This window comes from Olea europaea, unplaced genomic scaffold (assembly GCF_002742605.1).
Source record: "Olea europaea var. sylvestris unplaced genomic scaffold, O_europaea_v1 scaffold343, whole genome shotgun sequence".
Lineage (NCBI taxonomy): Eukaryota > Viridiplantae > Streptophyta > Magnoliopsida > Lamiales > Oleaceae > Olea > Olea europaea.
In genome coordinates this window covers 367,343-388,933 of record NW_019253349.1, presented here as the reverse complement: position 1 = coordinate 388,933, position 21,591 = coordinate 367,343, and the positions used below count along the sequence as shown (strand labels likewise).

The 21,591-nt window shown below is 35.3% G+C and overlaps 1 pseudogene; it reads right to left on the bottom strand.

Annotated features, from left to right (window-relative positions):
• Positions 1–479: 479 nt before the first annotated feature.
• Positions 480–20,670, bottom strand: LOC111386148 (annotated as a pseudogene).
• Positions 20,671–21,591: the final 921 nt, after the last annotated feature.

Sequence of the window (21,591 nt, the reverse complement as noted above, 5' to 3'; positions counted from 1 at the left end):
TCATTTGAATTGCTTAAACTTTGGTCAAAGGATGACTTTCAAGTCTACTAACAGTCTTCTAAAGCTGTCCAAAGGATCTCACACTGCTTATTAATTTTGAGCTTTGTTATTGCAGTGCCAAAGTGAAACGTTTTGCATTCCATCACTTTTTTAAGAGATTCGAAACCCCAAATTAAATTTATCCTTGATTATATCATGTTTCTTTCAAAATTCTCAGTTACAATTTTGATTACATTGTGACGACAGTTAATTTATATTGACTATAGTCAAAACAGTTCTAACTCCAATGAGATCAGACTGAGAGAATGGTATGAAACTGCACCAAAAAATTGTTCAAGATAAATTCATAATTCTCAAAATTTAAATTTAGTCAACTGGATGAATTCATTTTCACCAGATGCCAAGTAACTAGATCGAGTACAAACAACATAACATGGAGAAAGGGATGAAAAAAAAAAAATAATAATAATAATATGACGGGACACAAGCAAACAATTACAAAATTTCAACTAAACAGCAAGTTCAGTTTTGAGAATTCAGGATATAATGCCACTAATCACATTGGCACTTGTTCTTTTAAAACACAAATTATCCTTAGCTTGCAGCTACAGCAGCCAAAAAATGCTCTGCTACCAAAGAATATTACAAACTATATCCACAACCTATTACAGACGACACCACAAAACATTATTTTAGAACTTTAACTAAACTTTCACCTTGAGCTAGGGAGCTTCCAGAAAAGTGAAAAAGCGGTGAGCATCAAACAAGAAACACAAGACAACAAGGCATAAAGTGCAACCCATTAGTGTCCACTTTTCTCAACAAGTAAAAACTACTCGCTATGAATTTCCAATCACGAGATCATCCAAACATCAGTAGGACCCCATTGGTGGCATGCCAAAAGGTGGCATTGGAGGCATTCCACCCATTGGTGGGGGTGGCATTTGTGCGGCATAACCTCCTCCCATCCCACCACCCCCCATACCTGGCATAGGTGGGGCAGGCAAAGCAAGAGGCAGCAACTGGGCATACATATTCTGCAACAAATTAATAAAAACATTGAACAAATAATAATAATCAATATATCAGGACCCAGGTATTCATAGTTCAATATATCAGTACAGGTACATGAGTATAATTAATTCCAGTGAAAGCATGCATTGCTAAATCAGTCATGCTACCACTGAACCAAAGAAGAGCAACCAATTCCCTGACTGATAATAAGGAAACAGAGAGAGTTTCTTTAAGTTACCTGTTGTTTGATAACGTCCTTCTCCTCATTCTCTTTAGCCTTCACTTCATTAAGAGCATCAATTTTGTCCTTGATTAGTTCATCAACTTTGCCTGTGTATTCACGGATAAACTGCAGGCAAAATAATAATAATAATAATAAATATAAATAAAAAGAGGAAAATATGATATGAAAAACGAAGTTTGTAACAAACGCTGCCAAAGAGCAAAGACCATCCTAAAAATTGGGTATGTATCCTAAAATTTGATCACATACACAAATCTTTAACCTAGCGCCACAAGAAAAATGATAAATAAGCTTATATACAACTTCGGGGAACTCTATAAGAAATCCCCAAAGACACAAGCCATGGGTACAAGAGAGAATAACCTGCAAGAGATATGGGAAGGCAAAATCGATCATATTATTCATCCAGGCAAGTTCAAGAGCAACATCCGCACGAATCAAGTCGTAACAAACAAATAGGCACGATGCAAAGCATTCCTTTTTCCCCTGTGGAATCAAACAAACAATAATTAGACAGCAAATTTTTACCATTGACAATCTCTCATTATATAATTCCTCAAGAGTTGCATTACTTAGGACTCTTCTAAAAGCATTGAAATAACCATGTCAGACACCAGATATTTGGGCAATGGAATGGCCAAAGTATAAGCACTCAAGAAAAGGGGATAGAGTTCATTATTATAATTGAAAACATCCATTTGGAAAGAGAACTCATTGATTTCAATGCAGCTAATAGCTGTATATCAAATCCTCTAGTATAAATATCTTGATTTTGTGACTAACAATACCTGTTCATTGAAGTAACTAATAAACTAATAATACCTGCTCAATGAAGTATATAAGCAACTCCTCAGCAAGTTCCCGGTCACCAGATTGTCCTACCCGCTTTTTTGTAAATGTAGGATGCCACACGCCTCATCTCAAGGAGCTCATGTTTCTCAATCTGTCACGAAATAATATGAGATATTACTTGTTAGCCTTTAGTAACTAAAATTAAACAAAGGTAGAAACTATACTTCACCTTCTGTGCAAGGCCAATCTGATCAAAGTTATCATGCAACTCAATGGATTCACGCAGTCTATCATAATCCTCCTCCTCTACGTATATCTCATTGAGAGCTTCATTAACGGCAGACACATTATTGCTCTGAACTGCAACCATGTATGGCTTAACAAGACGTAAGTGGCCTGCCTAAACAATACAAGGTACAAAGTTTCAGCACAAAAGCTCAAAATTTCAAATCAAACATTTCATGAAACGAGAAGGGAAATAACTCATTAAGCAGGAGTAAAAACCTTTCTCATTATGTCAACTACACGGGTGTGGTCCACGCGAAGAGCTAAGACATTTAGAACATCATTAATGAGTTCAGGGTGCTCTTGCAAATAGAAGTGCACCGCCTTGTAATATAGCTCCACATTAGCAACTTTGACAATAATATCTTTGAATTGCATGTGATCCCAAGCTTCCGGGGAATGATTCATGACGGTAGTGGCAGCATTATCAAACTCGTCATATTGAATATACAGGTATGTTAGTTCCTGCCAGTGCTGCTGCTCATCACATGCTCGGATTAGCTTGGGAATGTTGAGGCGGGTAGAGAATAATTTGATATGCTCCATGAGCTTCTCATGACGGTATCTAGCATATAGGACACCAAGCTCTGTGAATATGCCCATATGTGCACGTTCCAATCCTAAACCACTCTCCATAAGAGATATAAGCTCATTAAAGCATCCTCTGTTCTGGTAATACTCACTAACCTCTTCCAAGTCATCAACCTAAAAGAACCATATTGATAAGAAAACAAAATCAGCACTTTCAGAAATTGCTGCACAATGTACTCTCTAAGATGCTCATGGAAAACTAAGCAAAACAATCAACTAGGACTCAACCATACTGAAAGGAGTCCTCCAATAATCGAGTCGTGAAGTACCTGTACAATGATGTTAAGACCACATATTTGAGCCAACCGGAACTCCTCTGCATCAACACAAGCAAAACAAACTTCTTTCCATGTCTTTGCGCTGTTAGCTTTCCGAGCTGCATCAACAGCCCCTTGAAATTGCTTCAACTTCACTAGGGTGACTGCCAACTTGGCCCAGTTAGATATAAAAGCAAAAATTATCTTTGCCGCCTCATATAACTCTTCATCATACAAGCGATCACCAACACTGGGGAGATTGGCAACATTTGGCATGAGAATGAACTCTTCAATGTCTCCCAGCCTATCAATCTTAGCAAATGCATAAATGAGCTCACTGTCCACCTTCGGCTCCTTTGCTTTCTGCCTAACCATCAGAAGATATTTCACCAAGTCATGAAAAACATTTGCGTCCTCAGCAGCATGGATAACTTCCAAGAAATGAGTTGCATCATCTGCACGGATAAATGATTCGATTGCATCACTCACTAATCCTTCCTTTAGTTGAGCTTTAGCCACCTGACTCCAAACAGCATCTTCTTCCACACGGTATGCAAATTCCACTGCCCTGTTAATGTCTTGAACATTATCCAACAACACATTGACAGCCTGTATGTTCAAATTGAACTTCTTGAAGATAGCAAAAGCTTCTTCATACAACTGGGCTTCCACCGCCACCTCCCCAACTGCTGGTCCATCAAAGTTGTCAAGTCTATTAATATAGTCCATAACTCTGGATGGATCAGCCTTAATTGCAGTCAAGATTAGCAAGTTTTGCAGGTTAAAATTCCCACTGAAAGCAGAGTTTTGGAGTACAATCTTTTCAAGCAACTCAATTAGTTCATGGGGAAGATCAGCAGTCATGAAAGCTTTAACAGCAGCAGAAACTTGTTCTGGGCTCTTGCTTTCGGGCAAAGCAGTAGATACAACTTGATCAATGAGCTGCCTTCTATATTCATTTTCAGGGTCAAGAACTTTGGCCCAGAGATCACCATCCATCCTTTCAACAACATACCTGAAGTAACAGTACAGGTCAATAAACTTCCAGAACTGATATGAAACTAAAGAACAAGGCTAAAACTAAACAACTTACAGACCTGGATTGCAGTTTGAATAAAGAATTCTTATTTGTTACATTAATAAGTTCATCATCACACTGCCCTCTTCGATATGCAACAACAGCAAGGGTCGGGTCACGCTTCTCACAATATTTACCCACAACACGTGAATCATAATATGGGTTGGTCGTCAAAAAATGCTCTGGATTGTTATTGCTATCAATTATGATTTTACCCAGAGCATTGTGGACATGCACATCTTGGCTTCCTTCACTCACAAGATGCTCCAAAAATTGAGTAAGTAGGCGAAGTCGATTCCTGAACACCACATATCATATATAAGGACATGAAGATAAAATTCTATCACAAAATCATGGAAGCAGAAAATATACCTTTTCTCACATTCCTCAACGAGAGGCTCTACTGGAAGCAAAGAACGGACAGACAGGATCAGACCTTTGATGAAATCTTCAGGACACTCATCATCTAGGAGTTGCCCAACAACTAGTGGAGCATTTCCTGGATTGACCTAATTCAGAAAGACAGAAGGTTCACTAGCAAGGACAAGAAGTTTCTCAAAAAGATACCAGAACCTTGACCGAAATTATACCTTCTGCACATAACCTTCAATGTAACGGAGCATGTTACTTGAATACAGATAGTGTGTTAAGTCTGGAACAAAACCAAAGCGGTCACACACATTGATCAGTGGTCGAGCATCTGGAAGTTTGGCTTCCATTAAAAAGTTCTTTGTCTTCTCAGGGTCATAGAAATTTGATTCTCTTGTTACACGCTCAACCTCCTTAATTTGTCCAGTCTTGGCAGCAGCCTCAATGTACTTGAAGTGAATGTCAGGATCCTCGCTGCAGTAAAGCAAATATTAGCACACAAGCTAGCTAGCATAAAATGTATAACAGCTCAGCCCATAGTACAAAGTCTCTTGGTTTCTTCAGATATTACCTGGAGCTCAAATATGATCCCAAGAAGAAATATAATCCTTCATACGACTTAAACTGCTCAAAGATCTTTATGCAAGCTTCAACCCCCAACTGCTCACAATATTCTTTTGCAACCTACAGAAAAGAACTAGTCAATGATGCTAATAACAAATTCACTACCGGAAAGTGCAATGACATACCAAAATTTTTATAGTTCCAAACAGTTTTTACATGGAATAGGCCTTTAGGTAACTTTTCCATTGACAACAGAATCAACCAGCTTAGACCGAAAAAATCACTATGGCAACGAATTCAATCCTTACTTGCACAATTATCTGAAGGTTTCCTCTCAAATTGACCACGAGAAGATCCTTCATGCACTCTAGTGCCCATTCCCGGGAAAGTGTCCCAAAGAATTCCACAAGAGCCTGAAAGTCATTACATCACTCAGCACTAAAGCAACAAACATTAATGACATACACAGTGACAGGAATTCATTAACCTGTGGCTCAATTGCATGAGTATTCACAATGACACGTTTGATATCTGAAAGTTCAGTGTAATGCTGCAAGCATCAAATATTCTTCAATCAATAGGATCAAGTTTTATACATACATGTGTATGTGCTTGTACATATACATATACAAACACAAAAGTATAAGTGCATTTAACAAAATATTACTCACACACACGTATTCATGACTAAACATTTAACCTGAAGTGCTCGAATGTAAAGACCAGCTTTTTCACAGAGTTGTCCAATCCGCGGTCTGTCATAATGACTAAACATCCCATTCGCTAAAATAGCATCAGCCACATTAGGAAAGGTTACGAGATTGATTTCAAGGACCTGAATAGAAAAGGCACATAATTGATGCCAAATGTCGACAAGATGAATATAATGAACTGGATCAACAACATAAGAGCAAACTCTAAAATTTACCTTGGTTTGCAGGAACGCATGTTCTGGCAAATTTGGTTTCAGAACATCTAACAAAAATGCAGTTGCTTCACGGATCAAGTTCCTCTGGTGAAAGTATGATTGAAAAAATTAATAAAAGGTATTCCCAAAAGTAATAGTCTTAAAACATTTGAATCATTACTGGTGCTTCTAATAGTAGAAGAAAGCAAACCAGGACAACCAACGAAACAATTATCCCAATAAGACCAACAATTTTAATTTTCTCATTAACAGTAACAACAAATCTCATACCTGAAGAAATAGATCAGTAATGGTATTGTAATCAACTGGACAACCTCCCTCCATTTGAGACATCATGAGGGCAAAATTAACAGCTCCCTGGAAACACCAGGGTAAAGATCTACATCATTTCAAATGTACAATGCCATATTCGAATAAAGAAGAATTACTCAAAACACCAGAGTAAGTCATGGTCGTATTCCAAGCATACCTGTGGATCTGATCGAAGAATAGTTTGCAGAAGGAACAGATAGTCCGGCGTATATCCAACCTGCACCAGCATAAACATATTGTTCATCTGTAATAACTATAAACTGAGGTAGAAGTCGAGAAAAATCATGTAAATTTTCCTTATGAACTGATAGTTTTGTCACATACTGTAATGTCGTAATTATCCTGAAATAAACAGGAATAAGAACATCAGAATGATTGGGCTAGTAACCTGCTTGGAGTATATCAAAATTTTATCGAACTCCCTACGCTCAGCAAAAGCAGCCACAACTTTTGGAGTAGCTCTAGCTTTGATATATATTTTCAGTGCAAGGTCGTTGTCCACAGTCTATAAAAAAGGACCAGGAAAGGCAGGTTCGTGTTACAATATAGAAAATGGAAGTTTTACAAAATTTGAAATTGAAAACAATCTATGGGAAAAGAAATTTTAGATTTTATAGCATATCTAACCTTAACAAGGTCTCCAAGTTCCTCGCTACATTCCAGCTTATCCTCAGCTAGCCAGTTCTCCAAGAGATTCTTCTTGTTTTGGTTCACGACCAAGCGAGATAATTCCAAAGACTCAAACGCATTGAGCTTCCCTTTAGTTAGAAGGGTTCCAAAGTACTGCAGCAATGGTGGCGTTTGCCCAGCTTGAACAGGAACGCTCTGCAAACATCACATCATGTTAATTATGCCTCCTCTCCCACTAAGTAAATATTGAATGTATTCATGAAATATGCCCTATAATATGTTTATGGAAAAGTTGATTCCATTTAAAGGGGGAGAAGAAACATGCATGTGGAATTTGGGAAGGTTTTATAAACAGTTTTAATTGTAAATATATAGCATGAGCGGCAGATAAGTGGGTACTCATGGATCCCTCGAAATGTGTAGATAAAAAGTGGCTTGAGGGTTCATAATCCATTTATAAACATGAGCCAAATATAGCCTCAATCTTATAACCAACTACATTTATGCCACCGAAGAATATGAACTACCTGAAATTTGGCTACTGTATCAGGTGTCCGGAGGATGCCTTGAGGAGATTCCGCAGCAAGCTCAGCAGCCTCTTTATACTTCGTCTGGGCAAACAATTCTTGGAAACGCTGGACAACCTGAGACATTTTATGATTGACAGAAAGGGTAAGTTACCAGTATCCAAAAGCACTAGATAATTGAATGAATGTAATCATTTCGGGCTCAGTTTTAGTCATTAATGAGACAAAATATGTAATAATAGAGAACATGCTTATTCAACATAGAATCCAGACCTTATAATAATAGAAATCCAGCCTAATTTATATTGCTCGTAAGAAGAAAAACATGTGCATAGACACATTGCTAAGCAAAATTCTACAAGTAAAGGCATTGCTAGCTGCCTTCCCATCAGAAACAAATCTCAAAAGACAAAGGAGCATAAAGAGACCGGATTGACGTACCAAATTCTCTGCACCTGGCAAGTTACCTCTTTTAGCAAGATTGACAGCAAGCTCCAAATTGTTCAACTGACAAATAACCAGTAACACTCAATAATTGTAGACAAAAAAGTTTCAGATGGATATACCATAAATGGCTGTATACATACTTGGCCACTGATAAAAGGGATGATTGTTGTTTCATTTACTGTAGCAAGTAAAACCTGGCCTCGCCTATTGATTGCATAGAAACCTCCAACAGAAGAAGCTTCTGAAGTAAGAAAGATGGGATCCGGACTGATCCTATTTCTGTAAACTGCTGTGGCAGTTTCCAAATCATAGACAAAGAGAAGTCCAAGCTTCGTAATCACATATATCAAGCTATATTTATGGGAAATCTGCAAAATTGCAAAAGGATAGTGCTAAATGAAAGTAAAATGCAGAAAGTATTCCTTCAATTACTTAAAGACAAACACAATCATAGCTAGAGGAATCGTATGAAGAAATACCTGCATGGCCACTGGAAAGTCATCGGCGAAATCTGGAGGGAAAAAAAGATCTGCTTGTTTTTTTGTAAAGGATGGTTTCCCTACAGAAGATTTTGAGTTAAGGCCAATAAGCAGATGATATTAACTTTCAGCATGTACCAACTAAGATTCATATAATGATGCATCCAATCCAGAATCATTGACAATCTGAAAAAAAAAATAATAATAATATATCCACCTGGCTGAGCTCCAAGCTCAATGACATGCAATTTGGATGTAATCTGTCCAGCATTATAGGTTTTTGTAGCAAAAGAAATAAGTAAAGAATCTTTATCATTTCCAGGAACCTGCTCAAGGCATACAAATGAATACAATGAAAATAACTTAGAGAAACTGCAAATGCAGAAACATAGATAAAAAGAAATCAACATCTCAACTTAGAGAAACTGCAAATGCAGAAACATAGATCAAAAGAAATCAACATCTCATACTCGGAATGAGGCAAATGATGCAGCATGCCCTTCAAGAGCTTGACTCCGTTGCTGATCAACGGAAAATAGTTGCATATTTCCTTTGACCAGTTGAGTCCTCTATAAGAATGAATAGAAGAATATCAAACTAGTAAGATGGTTGTGAAGGAAATTAGTAGATAATAACAAAAGCTCCAGAGAGAAATTATACAGTAAACAAAAATGTGCAGAGACTTTGGCAACCACATCATCACATATTTAACCATAAACCAAGTGTTCCAAAAGGAGGGTTAGAAATGATGGACAAAAAATGGAACAAACAGTTTTTATAATGGCTTTACTCAAGAAAAGCAGATTAATTTGGAAAACAGTGTCTAAAAAGATATATCAGATTGTGGATAGAATTTGCACTTAATTAAGGTAAAGAACTCAGGCCAAGCAAATAAAATTAAGCCCTCAAAAACTCAATCCAATTACTGAAGCAACTTGCAACGTTAATTGAAAAAAAGTAATTAAATTAGTAAATGCTCTGATATAAAAGCATTCTTGAAGTTCAATAATAACATCCAGGTTTACACGAGACTGCCAATTACAACTACCTCTTCCAAGAATCGATTGTGCTACATATAAATAATAGTTTACACAATGGTTTACACACACTTGATGTGGTGAGATATAATTGGGTCAAAACTTCTTCATCCAAATAAAAATAAAACACACTTCCCTAATCTCGTTTTGACGCATCATCTATATGCAAACCATCATATACAAATAGCATTATTCTCCAAGACTTGTGAAAACACGTCATAGTAATCAAATAAAGCAAAGTAGGAAAATAAAAAATAAAGTAAACAATACTTGAACGAGAAATTTCATAAAACAAGATTTAAGGGTGAAAACTTCCTCAAGAAGATTTATGAAACAACCATTACCACATGCTAAGTTTTCCAAATTAACGCCATGGCAATACAACTATAAAGCCAAAGCCTCTTCACTATAAAAATGGTAATGGCTATCATATTTTGTTCAGTCTATAATTTGTTAATTGAGCTAAATATTGCACAAAAGTATATCACGACCTCGACGACCTATGAAGTGGTAAGACGGTTTATAAGTTGTAATTCAATTATATAGGTTTTCTTTTAAAGAACTTCCCATTATTGTAATTATATCCAGATAAATTGCTAATTACTAGCATTGTTTAACAATTTGTTTGAGACTTATGCCTTGGGTCCTGCCATGCGTCAGTCATTAGGCTTTCATTAAAAGCCTCAAATTTTAATCCTTAAGTGTCATTTGAAGGCTTATGCCTCAAGTTTAAACTAAGGTGTTCTTCAGTTTATCTTGCCTTTTCTAGGCATTTATGTCTAGAATAAAAAAAACAAAAAAAAAAATTATATATATATATGTGTATATATATATATATGTGTATATATATATATACGTGTATATATATATATATATATATATATATACATATATATATATATATGTATATATATATATATGTATATATATATACGTATATATATATATACACACACACATATATATATATATATATATATATATATATATATATATATACACATATATATATATAATTTATTTTTATTTTTTTATTTTTTTTTTGAGTTGCACATACACAGAAGTGAAAGGGGGTGCATGTACAAGGAAAAAGGAAAAAGGGAACGAGAAGATACTATTGCAAGTGAAGGTTGATAACAAAGAATGACAGGAAAGTGATGGCGATGAGGTGGAATGTAATATGTCAACTATTTTTTTAAAGTCCTACAAGTAGATGATAAAGGAGACTTTCAGGTTGTTTCTACTTCTACTTACAGATTACAATTTTGATACGTGATTACTAATATGAAAACTTATAAGTGGTTAGTTTAATAATCTATGATTCATTTACTAGCTAGACTGCTAATTTTGTTAATCTGATTTATTGCTGATTTTTAAGACTGTTTATAAGCTTATTATGATCATATTTTTGCACTTTATATTATTTTGAATTAAGTATACATAATATCCCATAAGTTTCTATATATTCATTGATGAAAGCTAAGGGACCAAATTGGTACCTTTTCATGGTTGAAGGACCCAATGTGCATTTTTTAGAATTTAAAACTTCGGTAAAGAAATGATCATGAAATTGTCATGCTTCGATAATGAAGAGATTATGGGATTGCCGTATTTATATAATTACTAATATGGGTAATTGCGTAATTCGTTGAGTGATTGATTACACTCTATATGGAAAAACGTGGGACATTAATAAGGGAATGATTGTTGGTACCAAAAATGAATAATGGGGTCGAACCTTAGAGACCCCCTATATATAAACGCACCCCCCCCCACCCCCCGCAATTCCACATAACATTTTCACATTACAAAGCTTAGTACACACAGTGTCCAAAGAATTTTGGAGTGAAAGTCTAGCAAGACAATTTTCTCGACTTACCTTTACCTTCTTTCATAAGTGTAGTAGTACGAATTGTTCTTTCAATATTTGAATTACGAAAATTTATGTCATGAATATGACGATACGGAAATCCAAGTTATGATTATAATATAGGTCCTATATGCGTTAAGCTCAAAGGACCGAAGTTTACTAGCGCTACGCATAGGATTTATAGCCACGAAATTCGAATTTTAATTCCCGTGTCTCCATATGTAATGATTTTCTGTATTTAAATATGAGATGTAATTCGTTATTACTCATTTAATGATATTTATGTCTCACGTGTATTGTATATGTTAAATGTTTTATAGGTAACCAAAAATGTGGGTTTGAGGCAAGCAGAGGTGGATTGTGCTTGCGTGGATGAAAAGGAAAAAATAAGAGGGTGTTTGACACCCATTTTTATGTAAAAATGCATTTTAGAATAGTAAATTGATAGAAAATGTGTGGTTAAAAAATAAGGAAATTTTTTTTTATTTAAGTGTAATATTATTTTAATAAAGAATATGTAGTTGAAAAGAAGAGAGAAAAATGCATTTTAAAAAAAATGGATACCAAACGGGACCTAAATTATATAGATAAGTATTATAATAATGTTCATTTTATTATTCTTAAAATTAATTTTAAATTCTCGTACGTTTAGAAAATATTATGCTTTTGTTATGAAAGTATTCTTTCACAGTACATATATAATGATACCAAAAGTAAAAGTTTGGGTCCTCTCAACATGGCATTAGAGCGGATCTACAATTCTGTCGACTCCTTTAGAGGGAAAAAAAAAGTCCAAGGTTTATTATATTGCCACTTTTCAAACTCCGATGCTATCGAATCAGAAAAAAAAAATGTAAATGCATAAATATTTAATGTTATGATCATATGATGACGATTATATTATAATCATGTTCATTATGCTTACCTATATTTAGAACGTGCTAGTTTATAAAAAATTAAACATGTCTGTGCACAATGATATGAATAAATATGTACAAAATTATATTTAAGCAAATTAGAATTTTTTTTAGTTATGAAAATGTGCTTATTTATGTACAAGTATCCCAAAATCGAAGACTTGTTTGATCAACTAAAAGGGGCCAGAGTATTTTCAAAGAATGACTTGACATCGAGATATCACCAATTGATGATCAAATCTAGTAATGTCTCAAAGGACTTCAGAACTCGGTATGGTCACTACGAGTTTTTAGTTATGCCGTTTAGCTTAACAAATGCTCTTGGAGTTTAAATCACGTTTTCTATGAATATTTGGACCAGTTTATTATTGTATTCATTAATGACATCCTTATCTACACTCGTTGTGAGAGCACAAAAAACATTTAAGTGTTGTGTTAGGGATCCTGAGAAAGGAATGACTTTCTGCAAAATTCAAGAAGTGCTAATTTTGGTTAGAACGGGTGATCTTTCTTGGTCATGTGATCACAACACAAGGAATAGAGGTAGACCCTAGTAAAGTAGAGGCAATATTGAATTGGTCAAGGTCAAACAATGTGGAAGAGCTTTTAGGGTTTAGCAGGATACTACAGAAGGCTTATTGAGGGATTCTTCAAAATATCAGGATAATTAACACAGTTAACTCGTAAGGGTGTAAAGTTTGAATGGACAGAGAAATGTAAATGCAGATTTGAGGAATTAAAAAGTTAAGCAATGCGCCAGTTCTAACCATAGCTAGAGAATTGGAAGGTTTTGTAATCTGTAGTGATGCATTCAAGCTGGGTATTGGATGTGTTTTGATAAGACAAGACAAAGTAGTTGATTATGCATTGAGACAGTTGAAACCTTATAAGCAAAACTATCCCACAGATGATCTATAGCTGGCTGCAGTAGTTAATGCCCTGAAGATTTGGATGCACTATTTGTATGGAGGAAAAGTGCGACATCTGTACAAATCATAAAAGCCTTAAGTATATCTTTACTCAGAAGGAAGTATTGAGGCTACATAGTATCCCAGTTTCAATAGTATTATAGGAACCTAAGGTTCACATCAAACTTTTGGAAGAGTTTACATCAGGCTATGGAAACTAAATAAAACTTTTGTATCGCTTTCCACCCTCAGACGGACGGATAGTCTAAACAGACAATTCAAACATTAGATGATATGCTGCGATTGTATCACAAAGTTTGGTGGACATTAGGAAAAGCATTTACCTTTAATTGAATTTGCATAAAACAGTACCTATTATACCTCCATTGGCATGGCACCATATAAGGATTTATATGGGAGGAAATTTAGATCGCCTATTCATTGGGATGAAATTGGCCCAGAAATTGTGGAACAGACAGTACTAGCGATTGAAAAAATTCAAAGTTAGCATGAAGAAGGCTCAAGATGGACAAAAAAATTATGCAGATAAAATGAGAAAAAACTTGATATTTGCTACAGGAGATAAAGCACTTTTTAAGGTTACACCTATGAAAGGTATACTACGATATGGTAAGAGAAATAAGCTCAAACTAAGATATATTGATCCTTTCGAAATTTTAAAGCAGACTGAAAATGTTGTATATAGTTAGCTTTGCCACCAAAGCTCTCAGCTGTACACGGTGTCTTTTCATGTATCAATGCTCGAAAAGTATTCCCTAACCAAAATCGTGGTGAGACATCAACACATTAGATATTTAGCTGAACCTGAGTTACGAAGAAGCACCAATATGCATCATAGCTCTGAAAATGCAGAAGCTTCGCAACAAAGAGATACTGCTGATTAAAGTATTATGGCAACATCATTCAGTAGAGTACGCCACTTGGGAATGCGAGGAACATATTAATAGGTTTCAATCCCAAATCAATGGTAAAATCTACTTGTAATTAATGAAAACGCAAGACAGAAACAAAAATTATGACGTATAGATTGAAACTAAATTACAAAAAAGTGAATCGGAATACAATTAGCCTTTCAAGAGTGCTGTACTCTCCACAATATAGTTTTCACCCACTAATTTGACGTTCTATTTTTTGTAATTCAATTTCTATCAATGCATATCATAATTTCTGTTCCTGTCTTGTGTTTTCATTAATCACAGGTAGATTTTACCATTAACCTAGGGTAAAACCTATCAAAATGGTATCGAAGCAGTTGAGATCAGGGAAAATGACTACAGATCGAGTGGTAGCCTTGGAGACGAAAATTAATGGAATTGAGCTGGAAGTACATGAAAATTTGAAAACACTGAAATTTGAAATTAAGAAGGCAATGTCTATTATAATGGAGAAGTTTGATTCCATGATGGGAAAAACGGGACAAGCAGGAGCGGAACAAGGTCGAGCAGCAGCATCACCTGAAGCTATCTTCAATTCTCAAAATACACTTGAATTTAATGAAATTGGGATAGTTACAGACAGCTTGAAACGTAGGGAGGAATCATGATAGGTGCAGCATCGAGGGCGGAGATTGGAAATGCCTGTTTCGAGATTGTCGACACTTCCAGAAGATGCTGTTGAAGGGAATGGAGTCAATGGGCTAAAACAAAGGGATTCGGGTAGAAGGGAAGATGGTAAAGCCTAAAGGGACTGGCCAAACTATGGAATTGGCCCAAATTGTTAAGGATTGCAATGAAGGTCTAAAGCAGGCCCAAAGATGAATTACAATCACAGCCCAACACCCATTGTTGTCCCAAAAACCACTGCAATCACCGTACGATCACTCATGCTAATGGAAAAAGCCCTCCTCCAATTAAAGGTTGAATGAAGCTATGTTTAGGAAATATATGGTGAAGGCATTCAAAAAAAGAGGGCAGGTGATGTTATTGGACTTGGAGAATTTGAATTTGAGAGTAGAAATTGAAGAGACGACGACAAAGATTCCCAGCTTAATTGTGCTCTTACTGCAACAATATCAATTGGTATTGGCAGCTACCTTATCTGTTTTGATTGAGAAATGCAAAGAGGATGTTGAATCGAAGGGTTTACAGAATCAAGTGGTGGCTACTGCTTGTTCTCAAGTTGTAGGCCACAAGTATGCTAGGAACGTGATAATACTCGGTGCTGATTAGGGAAAATTTTTTGGCAATTAGAATGGTTATGTCAACCCTAATGATGTGTCCAAATTGACTGATCAACAGATTGGGAAGGGAGAGATCAATGAATGAACCTGGAGGGGCCGAAACGATGCACTTGTTGAGAAAAGTGAAAAAGTTGAACCCAAATTGGATGAAATCAACGTAGAAAGGTGGAGATTAATTGAAATCTTATCATTACCATAGCCGAGGGAGAAAAGGTCTTTGCAGGTCACGAAATAAATCTCTGTGAATTGGCCGAAGCAGGAGAAGAACGATGGAAAATTAATGGATTTCGTAGGGTTGGACTATGATGAGAAACTAGGCGATATTCAACAAATGGGCAGGCCTAGTTAGCTTACAGCCCATATAAGAATAAAACAAATATTACAACCCAAACCCAAACAAGCACTCTATCAAGTTCCACGCAACCAATCAGTATCGAGATTAATTGAAATCTTATCATTACCATAGCCGAGGGAGAAAAGGTCTTTGCAGGTCACGAAATAAATCTCTGTGAATTGGCCAAAGCAGGAGAAGAACGATGGAAAATTAATGGATTTCGTAGGGTTGGACTATGATGAGAAACTAGGCGATATTCAAAAAATGGGCAGGCCTAGTTAGCTTACAGCCCATATAAGAATAAAACAAATATTACAACCCAAACCCAAACAAGCACTCTATCAAGTTCCACGCAACCAATCAGTATGCGAGCACTCCCAGATCAACAGCAATTACATCTCTCTGGCCGACGATTGCAAACAGAGGGAGTTCGCAATTCAAAAAAGCTGTCACATGGTGGCTTCATTATCCAATCTACTAAAGAATACCTGACCCAAAAGAGTAATAAATTGATTTCATCCTCAAATGGATGGAAAGGGAAGAAAATCAAACCTTTACCTACAAGAAATGTGCATCGACTGATTTTGTTATTACGGCAAGTTGCGGTGGGTACGTAGTCAGAAAGAATCTATAAATAAAGTGGCAACCAGCGGTGATAGAGGGGAGAAAATTGAGTAGAGAGTGTGGAGAGACTAGCCCTCTCGAATGGCTGTGTGTTTTCTTTTCCAGTATTGTAGTTCTTAATTTCATCAATAAAATACAACATTTCATTTCTATTCTGGTATTGTTCATCAACTGCAGCTAGGGTCCTAACAAAAATGCGATCAAAGAGTCCCCAACTATTTGATAATGATATCTAAGGTAGTTTTCGAGGACCAAAATTTATTACAAGAGGGGTAGATTATAATATCCTAAAAGTTTCTATATAGTCATCTATGAAAACTAAGGGACAAATTGATAACTTTTCATAGTTGAAGGACCTAAGTGCACTTTTTGAATTTCAAATTTTGGTAAAAAAATGATCATGGAATTGCCATGCTTTGATAATGAAGAGATTATGGGATTGCCGTATTTAGATTATGGAAAGTAACTAAATTTCTACTTTGATTAAACATGAATTAGGCAACTTGGCATAAATTATGAGAATTAAATTCCTATATACATGGCTATATAGTGTACGTATACATACATATACATAAGTAAATTTAAACCAAATATTTAATTATACGGCCATACCTTATTGGTAGCAATTATATAATTATTAATATAGTTAATTGGGAAATTAGTTGAGTGATTGATTACACTCTATATTAAAAAACGTGTCACATTAATAATGGAATGAATGTTGGTACCAAAACTAGGTAATGGGGCCAAACCTTAGAGACCCCTATATATACCCCCTCACACACAACTTATCTTGTACTTTGCATCTCTCTTTCTCTTAACACATCTTCCAAAAAATCTAACGAAACAATTTCCTAGATTTACCTTTACCTCCTTCCATACATCTGTAAGTGTAGTAGTACGAATTGTTCTTTCAATCTTTGAATTATGAAAATTTATGTCATTAATATGATGATACAAAAATCCAAGTTATAATTATGATATGAGTCTATACGTGTAAGTTCAAAGGGCCGGAGTTTAGTAACGCTACACACGGGAAATATAGCCGCGAAGTGCGAATTTTAATTCCCATGTCTCTATATTTATATTATGATTTTCCGTATATAAATATGAAATGCAATTCATTATCACTCATTTACTGAAATTTATATCTTACATGTATATGTTAAATATTTTATAGGTAATTAAAAAGGCGGGTTCGAGGAGATCGAAGGTGGTGAAAAAAGGAGAATAAATTATGTAGTTAAGGATTTTGATAATGTTAATTGTATTTTTCTTGAAACAAATTTTAAATCCTCGCATGTTAAGAAAATATTATGTTTTTTTCTATAAAAGTATTCTTTTGTGGTACATGTATAATAATTCCAAAGATACAAAATTGGGTCATTTCGGAATATACTAGAATGTCAACAATTACAACTCAAACAATTAAATAATATTATTTTGTTGACATATTAACATGGTCATGACGATTACTACAAAAAAATGAGTCTCTAAAAGAATTGAAATAAGAGAGAACACCAGAAACCTCAAGTGCACTAAGTCATGGAGAGAATTGAGGATACATTTTGCTGAATAATTTAAAAATCAAAACTTACAAGTCTTATCACTGTACCGCAAACCAAGTGTTTTATGTGAAGAACTCATCACTAAAATATGATAATCAATCAATTAAGAAAAGACCATCCCAAATACTATTTAAAAAGAAGGAAAGCAAATGAGCATGCAACGACATTCGGAAAGAACAATATTAGTACAAGGAACATACAAAATAAATTTTAAAATGCGAGTAGAAAATGAGGATGATGTAGAAATGTGCAAAAGGGGGAAGAGAATAGCTCAGCAAGAAGTGCAACAGCACCTTCTAAAATTATTAGTTTCGAATGGTAATTATGCGCCATCACAATATGGGATTCAATCTCAGTTTTGGTGAAACACTAAAATAATGAAAGCAATTGCACACCTCAGGCGAACCAGGAGCAATTCCAATCAGAACCAACCACTTCTCAGAAGGATCACATCTATAATTGATAATTTGGTTGTTTGCTAAATTAGCTGTTCTATCAAACATCTTTACAGGCTCCGAATCACCTATATAGAGATGCATTGAAAAGCTTAAAAAACAAGCATAATAAAGAAGAGAGGAGGGGAGGGAGAGAACTAATAAATTATAACAAAGGCAATATAAAGATATCTCACCTTCAATTGACCAGTGATACACAGATGATTGTGTTACCAAACCCAGCATCTTTGGGGTAATCCACTTCCAAAAGACTACCTGTTAAGAAGTATGTTCCAGATATGCAAACATCAAGAAACTGCTTTATAGAGGGAAAATATGTCATTTAATACTTAGGGAAAGAAATAATGCATTCTAACATACCTGCTCAGGCATCTGATGTGACTTCATTTTTGCTTTTGCCTCTATATTAAATATTTGCAAGTGATCTTGAGTAGTTCCAGGAAGTTGCGCTATGACAAATTAACTAAAAGTCTCAGTAAAAAAATTAGATCATATATGTGTGTGTTTGTGTGTATCTATATATAGATATGGGTTTACAAGTAAAATAATATTATTGAAGAATGTGTAAATGAAAACGAGTTTTGAAAAAATGAGTTTTTGGAAAAATGGAGCCCAAACAGGGGCTGTTTGCGGTACGATGACTTACCACACTGCCCCTGTTTGGGCTCCATTTTTCCAAAACTCATTCTCAACTGCACATTCCTCCATAAAATTATTTTACATATAAACCCGTAACATTCCAATTTTTTAACCCCACATTCTCCCAAAAAAAAAAAAAAAAAAAACATCAAAAAATATATTTTTCAAAAATGGGGCTCAGGCAGGAGCTAATTTAGCAACTTCACAAGTTACATTTTAAATAACTATCACCTAAAAATGTTTCAGCCATGATTTGAAAAAGATCACTAATATTCTCTAACTCGCATACTAATTTGACACCATTCAAAGGAGAGAGTTGTCCACTGATTAACGGTGTGCAGCATGCTTAATAACCATAAACATAGTAAGGAGCCATCATCCTCTCCTTTCTAATGAGCAGTGACATCTGTCACTACTTGCCTGCCTTATTAGTATGAGCACCATACATGATAAACATCTACAAGTTCCAACTTCCACCTAAATCTCCCAACCAATATCTATAAACGTCCACGCAATTTATATCCATATATTTATTATTTGAATATCAAAAAATACTTTTTGCATAATTCGAGTCCAAGACACGATTACCATTTTTATAAAAATGCTTAGCAGCATTCAAGTACCTTTTAGAGCCAAAATTCTAGTATTTGGATTCATAAGAGCAGAATCTGCAGTAATGGGACGCCTCAACGGCTGCATTGGCATATTCATATCAATGATCACCACACTGTTCTGAGGTGCCGTCTCACGAACACATATATACTTATCGGATTCCATTGTAACATTCGTAAAAGTGATGAACTGAGCATTGATCCCTATGCTAGGCAACTGCAACACCATATTAAACAGTCAGAATCCAACTCAACTAACAAAAGCTCAAATTCCCAAAAAAGTTTCACAGATTTGAAATTAATTTGCACAATAAAGATCCAAACAGTAAACCTAAGTTACTCATGCAACTAAATGACTGTCAGTTTACCATACCAAACAACTACCGATTCAAATTTAATAATATAAGCCCCCGTTTGGCCCCATTAAATCTCGTCAGATTAACTTAAATTTTTCGCTCTTCTATTTTCAACTACACAATCTTTAATAAAATAATATTAGACATAAAACACTATTCCCCGTTATAATCAAAATTAATGGGCCCAAACGGAGACTAAATAAAAAAGCAACCAGACGGTTGAAAATGAATGGAATTCGAGAAATTCAGTAATAAACAATCCAGAAATCGCGAGAGATGACAAGCCGATATTGTCAGGTACCGTGAGGACTTCTTTCATGGAAATCGGAGCGTTGGCGGCCGCCATGGCAGACGGCGGGTCGATGCTTCAAATGAAACCTCCGGATCTTATAATTCAAGAGTCAGCGACGAAGAGAAACCTTTGAAAACCTCCGACAACGACAGAGTAGCAACGAAGAAGAAAGAGAGAGATCTAGAGAGAGAAGGAGATGGTCTTCTAGAGAGAGAATGGTGTTTGTATCTGTATATATACACGACAAAGAAAAATGGAAATTACGAGCAAGAGATCTGTAACATTGGAGGGAGGAGAGAGAAGAAAATAGTGCGATTTGGAGTGCGGTGTTTGTGGTGCTGGAGTTCAATCGTCTGCGGTTATCCATCCTTCAATTATGCTAAGTAACTTGGAGATTAAGACAAGTTCGGCTTGAAAATTAATTTTTTGATCGTTAAAGTGAAAAGCGGATTTTACCGGTGAGCGAAAAAGTCAAAAAATGGGTTGAGCACGTCAAGCCTCCATTTTCTTTCATTTTTTTTCTTTTTTATTTTCAATCACACAATTTTTCACAAACTAATATTACACGTAAATCGAAAACTTTTTATTATTTTCCAATCACATATTCTTTAAAAAAATACTATTTCGAATATTAAAATTTGAAAAAAAAAATGAGTGCCAAACAGAGGCTAAGTAAGAGTAAAAAAAATTAATTTTTTTGGATGAAAAATCAGAACTAAACAGGGGCTAAATATTTTCTACAAAATTAACCATTGATATTGGCTTAAAATGTAGCCATTGATAAAAACTGAAGGAAAAAAATTGTTTATATGTTGACAAGATGATGTAAACAATCACAAAAATTTTACATTGAAGATGTGTCGCAAAAAGAAATGTAAGGATATTTTGCACAATAACATTAGAAAATAAAGGCATCTTGCGCTAATTACCCCTTCACTCAAATTGCAATTAAGGTAAGATTTATAATTAATCCCAAATCAAAGGGTAAAGTATAGCTTTAGATTTGTTCGGTGGGGGAAGGTCGGTTTTAATTTTTTAAATTTCATTTTTTGAAGAGCCCACAAAAATCGTGAGGGATGGAACTTTTGCTAGAAAAAAGTGTGAAAAAAAGAAAAGAAAAGAAACCAAGAGTGACGCCTAAAACGGTGGCGCCTCCCCTTTTGATGGGTCTATGCGTCTAGCCACCATTACTTGCGGTGGGATTTGGTGCTACAGCCTACAGCCACCCATTTCCTTGGCGAGATTCCACTTGTCAAATTTATA